The sequence below is a fragment of the Haliotis asinina genome, chromosome 6 (assembly GCF_037392515.1).
Source record: "Haliotis asinina isolate JCU_RB_2024 chromosome 6, JCU_Hal_asi_v2, whole genome shotgun sequence".
Taxonomy (NCBI): domain Eukaryota; kingdom Metazoa; phylum Mollusca; class Gastropoda; order Lepetellida; family Haliotidae; genus Haliotis; species Haliotis asinina.
Window position 1 is genome coordinate 67469481 of NC_090285.1, and position 13020 is coordinate 67482500.

General features: G+C 39.6%; 1 long non-coding RNA gene across 1 annotated transcript in view; it reads right to left on the minus strand.

Moving 5' to 3' along the window:
- Positions 1–267: 267 nt before the first annotated feature.
- The window catches only part of LOC137286144 (uncharacterized), a 46555-nt gene continuing 33802 nt past the window's right edge, over positions 268–13020 (minus strand). The window contains exons 2-3 of the long non-coding RNA XR_010956981.1: positions 8479–8599; positions 268–580 (exon numbers count right to left, since the gene is read on the minus strand). This is a non-coding gene — a long non-coding RNA (uncharacterized lncRNA). The remainder of the gene's footprint in view (positions 581–8478; positions 8600–13020) is intronic.

Sequence of the window (13020 nt, forward strand, 5' to 3'; positions counted from 1 at the left end):
CCCTCACATATATCACCTAATCCAGACAACCCAGGTTTAAGTTCATGTATGAGTACAATGTATGCAGCCCATTTCCCGGGTCTCTGCCGCCATGATGGGTTCATTCACATTGTACATGTTTCTCCATAACACTCATCATCACCCAAGCCAAAAATAATGAACGTTCCCAAATGATGAAGAGTCTGTCATCCCAAGGGCCACAACTCTGCTCAGCAATAACACGGAACTGCACATTCACACATAATTCAGGACAACAGAAGGGTGGTATACAAATGGAATGTTTTATTCCAGATAATTATGGGATGCGGCAAATGTATACATACAAATAAAACTGAAACACATCACATTACTTATACAATTTGCATACTGATGAATGATTGGCTACTTATAGTTTTCTTACATCGAACGACTACCAAATATGGAAATGAGTCATGTTTCTTTGTACGGAAATGAGAGAAGCTGAGAATGTCCTGGGCACTAGAAGAGCGGACAGGACACGGATGGCAGACACGGAGTGGCAGTGGATGGAACAGCAAGATGGCACCCGCATTCTTCCACAACAGACCACCTGTTAAGCACTCTGAAACACAAAACACATGATTAGTGCTTGATTTGTTGCCTTTTGAGTTGAGTATTTCGCCGCTTTGCAGTTTTGCAGCGGCGGTGGACACAAAGGTAACCACTAGGCTACCCCTCCGTCCCCTGCTGTTTGAGAGAGTTTCCTTCAACACAAACATGTTGGAAGACATATACGCAAAAGCAACGCTTCACGTAGTTAGTTTATTGCGATTGTCAGAAGTACATAACATTTCTTGTAACAGACCCTGATTACCAATGCTTCAAGTTTGTTGAGAGATTTTCAGTGTCTCCAGTTTGAGTAATCACGTGACCTACTAAACACAGCAATCTTACGAACATATTGGACATTTAAAGTCATGGATTGTTTCAAGTTCAGCTGCATCATCGTGACACATCGAATCCGAGTAAGGAAATTGTGAAAGTATTTAGAGAAAAATGGTAGAAAAAAAGTAGTCGTTCAATTGTTATTAAACATAAAGGAACGGTATGCACTTAGTACTAAAGGTGATGTCTTTCTGAGATTCTCCTACCAGACATTGAGTGAAGAAGTTAATGTAACATTATTTTCGCTCAGTATTTAAAGAGATAAGGACGCAATCACTCACGCACGCAACCACACTAGTAAATTCTAGAAGAAGATTGAAGCAACCTTATTTTTCAGATGTCAGGTTATTGTTGATCCTAAGAAAGCCTTGCTTGCTGACCTGGCTGATGACATAGCGCGCTAGGTCACGACCGTACGAGAGATGGCCCACTTTATCAATCATTTTACGTCTGGTCCAGGTACACAGACGGCACAAACAGCAAACAAACAGTCTCCATGGCCTGGATCTAAATGTAACTCCTGAAGGGAATAACAGTGGGAAATTTGCGGTTGTAGCAAGTTTCATTCAAGTCCTTTAAACACTGCTACATCTTTCTGCTATGCAAATGTTGCCTTCCACTATCGGGTGCCCAGGCCAGCCCTGTGAGATCAATTTTAGTTTGTTGTTGAGTGCAAGATTGTTACGTCCAAACTAGCGAAATCCACCCAGTCCTTGGTTTACCTCCTGAATATCCGAATAACGTCTGTTGGTAGGACGCGGAGACACTGTCATTCCGTTCTATGGGGAACATACATTCAACCAACCAAACTGCTCAGGTCTCCAGTTCTTCATAGATGTTGAAATTAGTGCCATCTGACGAACTGAGACGTTACCCGTACTACATTATACGGAAGGTCTTGAATACTTACACGGCTTAAAGAACATACAGATCTCCCACTCTCGTCAGTGACTGATTACATTGTGAATGAAAGAGTAAAGCCTTCATTATGATTAAATCATTTGTGATATAATACTCTTGTGAACTAGTATCTAAATATGATAAACAATGTGAAGAGAAAAACTCGAAAAGAGTCGAATGGTCACGGAAACATCCGACTGAGACTTCACGAACAATTCTGTCCCCAACAGTTACGCAAGTTCGTCGTATCTGACAAAATGGCTGACAATTAAGAACGCCATCACCATCAACAACTGGCCTCCATCTGCACGCAGGCTCCCGTTTTTATCAGCCAATATCCATCACCTCCTGTCCCTGTTTTAGAACACTGGATTTGCATTAGAAAGTCTACAGCCAGTCCAAGTGCACTTACACGATGACAGGGTAGTGCGCGGACTGACAAGCGCTGTGTAATATACCAGAGTGTGTTGAAACCTTGACGCACACATGAGACCAGCTACCCATTAACTTACATACCAACTGAAGGTCAGCTGGCGATAAGTCATGAAATTTTCAAACAAAATGCTAAAAACACATATCTCAAAGATCCTTTGCACGAAGACAATAATACTGTGTATTAGTGCGTTACATTAATACGGAAGGGAACATTACGCTGCTTCACTTTGATGGAGTGGTGCTAGTTAGCTTTAAAATCCCATCTGTATCTGTTTTAAAATTTCATCTTTTTATACCCTCCCATTTTAGTTTGAACCAAACGTTCTATTAAATTTTATCCCATGTATTAAAGGTGAAAGATGACCCTCCCATTTTAGTTTGCACCAAACGTTCTATTAAATTTTATTTCATGTCTAAAAGGTGACAGATAACTTGTCTCTAATACTTTGAGCTGATCATTTCGATATCCTTTATTGTTTGATCCTTGAAGATCCGGGGTAGAATAGGTCTTCAGCAACCCATGCTTACCACAAAATGCGACTATGCTTGTAAGAATCGACTTGGGTGGTCAGGCTCGCTGACACATGTCATCGGTTCCCAAATGTGCAGATCGATGCTCATGCAGTTGGATTGTCACTGGATTGTCAGATCCAGACTCGATTATTTACAGACCGCCGCCATATAGTAGGAATATTGCGGAGTGCGGCGTAAAACTAAACTCACTGATTATTTCAGCCACTTCGCCAGATATAAATAATGCTTGAGATGATATTATTCACATACCTTCAATCGGACACGTTTCGAAATAAGTATGATATTAGTATCTTAACTAAAACACACTGAAATATTTCCAGTTTTGTTTACTCTGAGAGGATGAATCATATCCCGGGGCATGACCCGAAGACAACACATTACAATTATCCTTCATTCAAGTAAATGCAATGCACCAAAGCTGCTGCTGGCAGGTTGTTCATTAACAACGAATGAAGGCCACATCCACCCTACCAGAATCCCCCGCGAACCATGCACAGCCCGATGTACATCATTACGTCAGAAACTAAACGATCGAACGCCATACCCTTCAGCTGTTGATGAACCCCTTCAGTAAGACGCCCATCTCTATAAGGGATACCAAGGTACATGGCAGGACACTTGGCGAGAACTGACGCGTGCCATACTACCAGTGATGACTGCCTGTCTTTATTTCCAGGTATACTCGTTACAACTTGATACCTCTGTTGTGTAGCTATCTTCTAGGACACACTGAGATAATCGATAAACGCGACATGGTGTGTCTGATTTTTGTTTACCAGGTGTTGTGTCGTACGTTTGTACTATGGCGGCTAATTAAAGACAAATGTCAGTAGTTATAATACGGAGGAACGCTATAGGGTCAGGCATCTAAGTCGCCAAAAGGTTCTGAGTTGCCACCCTTTGCCATGATTAAGAGTACGAATCCCAGATCAGCTTTTATTGTTTCTTGGTTTGTCATCCGTGTTCAGTTTCACATTCTAACACTTTAACACACCAGCAATGTATCGATTCCAGTTCCCCTCCCACACCCGAGTTACTTAATGTGACCTTTTAACTGATACACTGGAAGAATGTTGCAGAAGGGAGCTTCTGATTTATATGCGTAAGCACATCTGGAAGGCGTCCATTCTCTTATTATCAAATATCGTAAACCCTAAAACATCACACATGTCCACCCGATATTTCAGCCTTACAGCTTCAGCAAATGATTGCCATACGCTGCATTCCTTTGGGGTTCTCAGTCAGGATAATGCTCCAGTATCTCCCGTTTGCAACAAAACTAATTAATGAAACCCTAGTAAATACAACGTATGGCATCGATGAGTATGTCATGAATAATGGCCGTGCTCTGAATTATATACCTACAAGGAATACTACTGACTGCGGAGCGAACCAGCATTTTTCTTCTTCACAACTAGACAAAAGCTAATGGGTTACTCACAAACAACATTGTTTCTTATTATACACGGATGCGCGCGGAGGACATCAGAGGATGGTACACGTGGACGGTGTTGACCATGTCAGCCTGTTCTCCAGGTAGAGGTGAGTAGAGTCGGGCACCTAATCCTACATAAACTAATAAGTTCATGTTGCGGGCAGCTGCTAGCTCCAAGATCAATGGCCGTCCAATATGAATAAAAGACATGACGCATTGCATTCATTGATGTCATTGCTTTTTCCCCTCTTTTTTCTTTAATAGCTTGTTTTAAGTCTTAACTGTCTCACTTTTGGACGACTATAACATCGCTTCCATCACAGAATATTCTCAAAATGTGTCTTGTGAACAGCATCGAAGCTGGCGGCATTGAGGGAGCCTGGTGGATATCATCGCTCAGTCCGCCCCATACAGGAAGGTTGTTGTCTGGTCTGACCCACTTCCTTTACAACCGGAAGTCGGCTGCCGAACAGCAGAATAGCGGGATTAACGTCTTAGTGGTACTGTTTACCGAACGGACAATGATTGATGTAAGAGAGATGTTACCTCACACTGTGCAAAGGGCACGCATGTAAACCTATTTTAAGCAGATGTATTTATGAAAGGTCGAAGTACAGATGGCCCATACCAGTTAGGACTGCCTTCATGAATTTGTTGATAGACAGTGTTTACGAAGTCGAACGGCAGAAGGCTGCTGGTTTGAAATGACGTCACAGTACGGTATTTGTTATTAGCCTTCCTAGTGTGAATAATTATCTCTAGTAGATTTCCCTTTTCATCTTGGACTTGCTGTCTGTTTCTAGCATCATAAAACCGCCATAGGTATACATAAAGCACTGTAAGATGCACGAACTATGTAAGACACTATTAAAGTGCAAATATCCTCAACGCAACGTTAAACCCCATTTTACATGACTCCATCTCAATTCCTAGACTATGAAAGTTGAATGCTTATTCGGCATTTTCAGTGTCAGAATGACACAAAACGTCCAAAATGTGTAAAAAAAGATACCGAGTGAGTAAACCACACATGTGTTACAGACTCGAGTACCCTGTGAGAATTTAATAGCGTAACAAAGCTAAAAAAGGCATAATATGGTTGAACCATACTTCACCACTTTGCTTTCCTTAATCTGAACGGCGTCTCTAGCGTGGTCACAAGTGTCATAATAATTACGTCATTATGAAATATTCATGTTTACGCCAAATCCACACCATACGTTTTCTCATGTGATCACGTTATTATTACTTCGGTTCTGACCTTGCATTCTCAACTCCATTGGGAGCATACAATCCACAGCAGCTACAGAACGTTCTGTTTCCATCATCCACTTCCGGATAACTACACGCTGTTAATATAGACACATCCAAAGGACAAAACAGATTATATTGTTTATGTTCTCTGGACATGTACACAACATGTTACATCAGTCAGTTAAAATCTGTAATCTCGGCATAATGGAATGAAAGTGAATCACCAAGGTTGAACATATGCATATGATACGTTTTTTGCCTGTATTTTCGTCTTCTAAGAAAATAAGCTTCAGAAACTTGTTCGCATTCAATATTAGCAAAAGAACTGAATGAAAATCTCTACAGGAAACATTTGGAGGTGCAAGTAATAAAGTCGTGTGTATGTTGTGATTGATGAGATTGCCTCGTGTGTAAACCTAGACGCATCACGCCGAAAGTTCGGGTTCGATTCCCAAGTAGGTCCAATGTGTGATGCTCATTTCTGGTGCTCCGCGCCGTCATTTCGCTTCGACGATGCTTAATGCAGCATGAAACGCTTTGCTCCTTTGTTAAACTGTGCACAGGGTCTTCATGATATGTCATCCTTCAAACAATGTCACAAGCTAAAGAAGTCACTCTATAATGTACTAAAGCTCTTCTCCAGATGTCACGATGGAAGCACCATAAAAATCTTACGTTTTTTAGTTAACTTGGTGTCACCAATCTATTAACTCACCGCCGCCAGCGTTTTAACGTTAACTTTAAATTATTACTGCTGATGCAAGTTTGTACCGACCCCCATACTCATGACGTATGTCCCTGTTTGCGCTGCCCCGAGTGTGTCAATTCAGCCCTGCATATTACTAAAATACGACGTAATGATACTGAATTCAAATCTCCCGTCTATACATATTACTACTCTGTTCAGTTATGTCGACATAGAGGCGATCAATAAAAGTGTTGGAAGCTCAAATTTCTAAGGAACTCGGATGAATTTTATTAACTGAAAAAAAATGTCTTGTCTGTGATGAAGTGTGTTGGTATTGGAGGAAACAGCAGTGAATATTGGTTTTCTGGTAAATCACGTACTTGGACAACATGGAATATCGAATCAAAGACTTTTTCTACAGGACTGCCATCTTCTGTAGCCATGTTAAAGAATCAGCAGACCCTGTGGCATATTTCCTGTCTGAAACTCTGTGAAGTCGTAGATAGCGATATTTGGACATGTTTTCACAATGCTACACCAGCAGGAATTTATGAATAAAATGCTACACCAACAGGAATTTATGAATAAAATGCTACACCAACAGGAATTTATGAATAAAATGCTACACCAACAGGAATTTATGAATAAAATGCTACACCAACAGGAATTTATGAATAAAATGCAATACCAACAGGAATTTATGAATAAAATGCTACACCAACAGGAATTTATGAATAAAATGCTACATCAACAGGAATTTATGAATAAAATGCTACACCAACAGGAATTTATGAATAACGATAGAAAGTCCTGGATACAAGCATACAAATATCGATGGGAACATCAATATATCTCTAGAATTCTGATCAGATCTAGATCAAACTAATGATGCAGTAACCATTTATCCATGTACACAGAAGCACATTGAAATACATATCGACTTTATTTTATGTTCATTTACTGATATATTCCGACAAATTTCACAAGTAAGGTGGAGATGTTTTGTAACGTTATTACTCTACAGATTATCGAGGATGATAATTAGTTGATAGTAGAAACTTCTACTCTGTAGAGAGTCTTAGACGAATGTCATACAAATATTAAATTTGTATCATAGATGACTAATATGGACTGACGAGCATGTGGAAACAATTCACACTTCCCTCTGCGCATGACTGCTAGGCGTGTAGCAAGCCGATAGGCTGCAAAGCTATGTATTTAGATGGTATTGTGGTCTTCCCCAGCTTCCATAGTCTAACTCATGAGTCAACGCGGGCTCTTTTCTCATGATAGCTGACTCTTGCCTGCGGCACCCCCAACACATATTCCTTCAGACATGGATGTCACCTGTTGTGAGACTATCCACTGTTTGATTCCCTGTAACATCGGAATGGTTAAAATTCATCGTATACAATGTTTCTTTTTCATTGTTATCCACTATGAAACATGAGGAGTAGAGGTTCTTTTGCCCCGTAGTGTAGTTAAAAGACTTGTCCATCTGTATTTGTTTGAACCAACAACATAACAGCTCCCTACAGGATACTGTGTATGTCTCTTTGCTTTATCCCCACGGGAAACAAACCACACGCGTCTGTATGTGCGTGCGCATATAATTTACTTCCTGTTCCGTTGTGCGGCGTTACGTCCTATAGTCCCCAGAATATTATGACCTCTTTGAATGCCAGATTCAACCTGAAGTTTTTAAATTTTTTTTCTCTGCACGACCTGTGGTCGTTGGTTTTACTAAAACGTTAAACACTGAAACCCCTTATGACTTCAAGCTTTCCACCATCGTGAAGTTGACATGTCTGTTAAATAGAAATGCCTTTCAAAGAGGCATTAAATTCAAATCAATGACATGATTTTAGAGGCAAACTGAAGCATATAGCGTACATCATCTTCTCTGACGATATCCATCCAGAAATAGCATCTATGACGTCAGAGCATGTGACGTGATCTTTTAAAGAGAGGAAGTACAGTACATCTGACAAAAGTACACCGGAAACTGGATTCTACATTGCCGGATTCTGTATCAATAGTAATTTAGAAGCCAAGTCGGCTACATGAAGACAGCATAGAATTGCGCATGCCTCAACTTGAATTAGATTCCTTCATGTTAATGTCAGCCATCTTTCATGTGTGGCCTTTACACAGACGAACCCCACTGATCAGTCGTTTCTCTTTCCTACACACATAGTAGAGGCGAGTGACCCGTGGACTGCTGATGTCTCATTCTACAGCATGCCCGAAATGCTATGTAAAATTTAAACTGATATTCAATTGTTTCCATTATTTTCTGTCTGATGCCAAGACAAATGGTCAGGCGTACCTTAATTGACGATGCGAGCAAGTATTGTCGCCGTTGCTATGACAATTCCTGTGAATACGACACTGTGTGCGCCATCGGTGGGGCCTTCGGACCCGTTCGTAGTCGTCTCATTTGTGCTGTTCTGAAAAAAAGAAAATAAATTTATTACCTTTAGTTGAAACGTGTGCATTGGTGCATAAAAAACTGGTTAAAGATTAAATGGTTAGATTTCGCTCACTCTCTGCTTGACATAAGATCACACGAAGCATGTGGCTTCTAATACCTCGCAATGGGAACTAGGGACGTCATTCGCCCTAAATCCAATCGTGGTATTTACGTTTGAAATGTTACAAAAAGGATGTTGAATGCTGCAAGATCGGATTTGAACTTGACATGATGATCGAAATGTTTTATAATCACGTTTGTGTTTTTACTGCACATTTGATCAAAGGCATCATTGCTTACACATTCAAGTTTCTTCTAATATTTGCTTTACAACTGATTGTTTCTGCATGTTTTATTTGACGTTTAACACTGTATTATGATTGGAAAGAGCACGCGATATTATATCTTCAAAGCTCGGCTGATCTTATTCGTGGTCAGCTGCTTGTATTCCGAATACCTACTTGTGCCCCTCTCGTGGACACTTTGGCCATTGGGTTCAGTATTGCTCACTCAGTCAGTTGAGGATTTTGCAAAAATGTTCCGTGAGTGTTTCCCACGTTCATCATACTATATATATACTATTTATAACACATTTGCACAGATTTGTGCTGACATACATGGTTGTGATGGAATAAATCAAATTTACATTGGATATATAGATACAAACATTGTTTGTCGTTTCACTTGTACACAGCTATCTGCTTCATATTTGTATTTCTCATAGTTGTATTTCTCATAGTTGTATTTCTCATAGTTGTATGTCTCATAGTTGTATTTCTCATAGTTGTATGTCTCATAGTTGTATTTCTCATAGTTGTATGTCTCATAGTTGTATTTCTCATAGTTGTATTTCTCATAGTTGTATTCCTCATAGTTGTATTCCTCATAGTTGTATTTCTCATAGTTGTATGTCTCATAGTTGTATGTCTCATAGTTGTATGTCTCATAGTTGTATTTCTCATAGTTGTATGTCTCATAGTTGTATGTCTCATAGTTGTATTTCTCATAGTTGTATGTCTCATAGTTGTATTTCTGATAGTTGTATTTCTCATAGTTGTATGTCTCATAGTTGTATGTCTCATAGCTGTATGTCTCATAGTTGTATGTCTCATAGTTGTATTTCTCATAGTTGTATGTCTCATAGTTGTATTTCTCATAGTTGTATGTCTCATAGCTGTATTTCTCATAGTTGTATTTCTCATAGTTGTATTTCTCATAGTTGTATTTCTCATAGTTGTATTTCTCATAGTTGTATTTCTCATAGTTGTATGTCTCATAGCTGTATTTCTCATAGTTGTATGTCTCATAGCTGTATTTCTCATAGTTGTATGTCTCATAGTTGTATGTCTCATAGTTGTATTTCTCATAGTTGTATTTCTCATAGTTGTATGTCTTATAGCTGTATTTCTCATAGTTGTATTTCTCATAGTTGTATGTCTCATAGCTGTATTTCTCATAGTTGTATGTCTCATAGCTGTATGTCTCATAGTTGTATTTCTCATAGTTGTATGTCTCATAGTTGTATGTCTCATAGTTGTATGTCTCATAGTTGTATGTCTCATAGTTGTATTTCTCATAGTTGTATTTATCATAGTTGTATTTCTCATAGTTGTATCTCTCATAGCTGTATTTCTCATAGTTGTATGTCTCATAGCTGTATGTCTCATAGTTGTATTTCTCATAGTTGTATGTCTCATAGTTGTATTTCTCATAGTTGTATTTCTCATAGTTGTATTTCTCATAGTTGTATGTCTCATAGTTGTATTTCTCATAGTTGTATTTCTCATAGTTGTATTTCTCATAGTTGTATTTCTCATAGTTGTATCTCTCATAGCTGTATTTCTCATAGTTGTATGTCTCATAGTTGTATGTCTCATAGTTGTATGTCTCATAGTTGTATTTCTCATAGTTGTATTTCTCATAGTTGTATTTCTCATAGTTGTATGTCTCATAGCTGTATTTCTCATAGTTGTATGTCTGATAGTTGTATTTCTCATAGTTGTATTTCTCATAGTTGTATTTCTCATAGTTGTATGTCTCATAGCTGTATTTCTCATAGTTGTATTTCTCATAGTTGTATTTCTCATAGTTGTATTTCTCATAGTTGTATGTCTCATAGCTGTATTTCTCATAGTTGTATGTCTCATAGCTGTATTTCTCATAGTTGTATGTCTCATAGTTGTATTTCTCATAGTTGTATTTCTCATAGTTGTATTTCTCATAGTTGTATTTCTCATAGTTGTATTTCTTGAAACGTCGTACTTCTCTTAATCCATTCATTAACCCATTTTCTACTAGAGTATCAGACAGTGACCCGAGAGTGACACTCATCCCGGAGCTCCATGGCTGACTATTTAGATGTCGGCATGACATCTGAGTGGTATAGCATTATGACTTTGGACCAGTCTAAGTAAACGTATCCTCAGTACTTTTCGGTACATTCCACTACTGAGGTGGAATGTAACGAAAGACACTGAGACTGAGTTTACTTGGACTGGACTTTGGACCAGTACAAGTTGTCGGCATGGTATCTGTGTGGCTAGCATTATGACTGTGGACCAGTACAAGTGTTCGGCATGGCATTGAGTTGCTAGCATTATGATTTCGTTGACTAGTACACGTTGTCGGCATGGCATTGAGTGGCTAGCATTATGACTTCGTTGACTAGTACACGTTGTCGGCATGGCATTGAGTGGCTAGCATTATGGCTTCGTTGACTAGTACACGTGCTCGTCATGGCATTGAGTGGCTAGCATTATGACTTCGTTGACTAGTACACGTGCTCGGCATGGCATTGAGTGGCTAGCATTATGACTGTGGACCAGTACAAGTTGTCGGCAAGGTATTTGTGTGGTTAGCATTATGACTGAGGACCGGTACAAGTTGTCGACATGACATGTGAGTGGCTAGCATTATGACTGAGGACCGGTACAAGTTGTCGACATGACATGTGAGTGGCTAGCATTATGACTTACTTGGCTAGTACAAGTGTTCGGCATGACATCTGAGTGGCTAGCTTTATGACTTAGACAAGTAATCTCTGTATGAGTAACCATCTCAGTTACGACTGAATCTATCACAGTCGCTCGCTACCGTGGAAGAAACATGTGAACGCAAGCGACTTTGCATAGCCCGTGGTAGTAAGCCATACAATCTCGCATCTGCAAGACAATCAAAGATGGGCTTTTGTTCAGGTTTCAGTCTTTTAATGAGAGCGATATAAATATATCCAGTCTTAGTTAGAGGCCAGGCAGTTATAAACTAGTATCATGTAGCTTCTGAAAGGTGCACCTTCACTGTCTTAACAAAGCTTTCGGCGTGAACTCCCATGGGGTAGCGAGAGCAAAGGCGTGATTATACTGAGACTATTGCAAGGGTGCAATTCTTTGTACATAATGGCATCTACTCGTATACTGCATTAATTCTGGATAGATTTAGTGAAGTGGTGTGCTAGTAACTAGAACTTGATTGTGAGTCTGAGGAACCTGTCGGCTTCAATTTTTATATCGACTCATAACGATGTGCGATAATCTTGACGGTTATTGTTATACCGCCTAACCTCATGTTATACCACCTAACCTCATGTTATACCACCTAACCTCATGTTATACCACCTAACCTCATGTTATACCACCTAACCTCATGTTATACCACCTAACCTCATGTTATAGCACCTTGCCTCATGTAATACCACCTAACCTCATGTTATACCACCTAACCTCATGTAATACCACCTCGCCTCATGTTATACCACCTAACCTCATGTTATACCACCTAACCTCATGTTATACCACCTAACCTCATGTTATACCACCTAACCTCATGTAATACCACCTAACCTCATGTTATACCACCTAACCTCATGTAATACCACCTAACCTCATGTTATACCACCTAACCTCATGTAATACCACCTAACCTCATGTTATACCACCTAACCTCATGTAATACCACCTTGCCTCATGTTATACCACCTAACCTCATGTAATACCACCTAACCTCATGTTATACCACCTAACCTCATGTTATACCACCTCGCCTCATGTTATACCACCTAACCTCATGTTATACCACCTAACCTCATGTTATACCACCTAACCTCATGTTATACCACCTAACCTCATGTTATAGCACCTTGCCTCATGTAATACCACCTAACCTCATGTTATACCACCTAGCCTCATGTTATACCACCTAACCTCATGTTATACCACCTAACCTCATGTTATACCACCTAACCTCATGTTATAGCACCTTGCCTCATGTAATACCACCTAACCTCATGTTATACCACCTAACCTCATGTTATGCCACCTAACCTCATGTTATACCACCTAACCTCATGTTATACCACCTAGCCTCATGTTATACCACCTAACCTCATGTAATACCACCTTG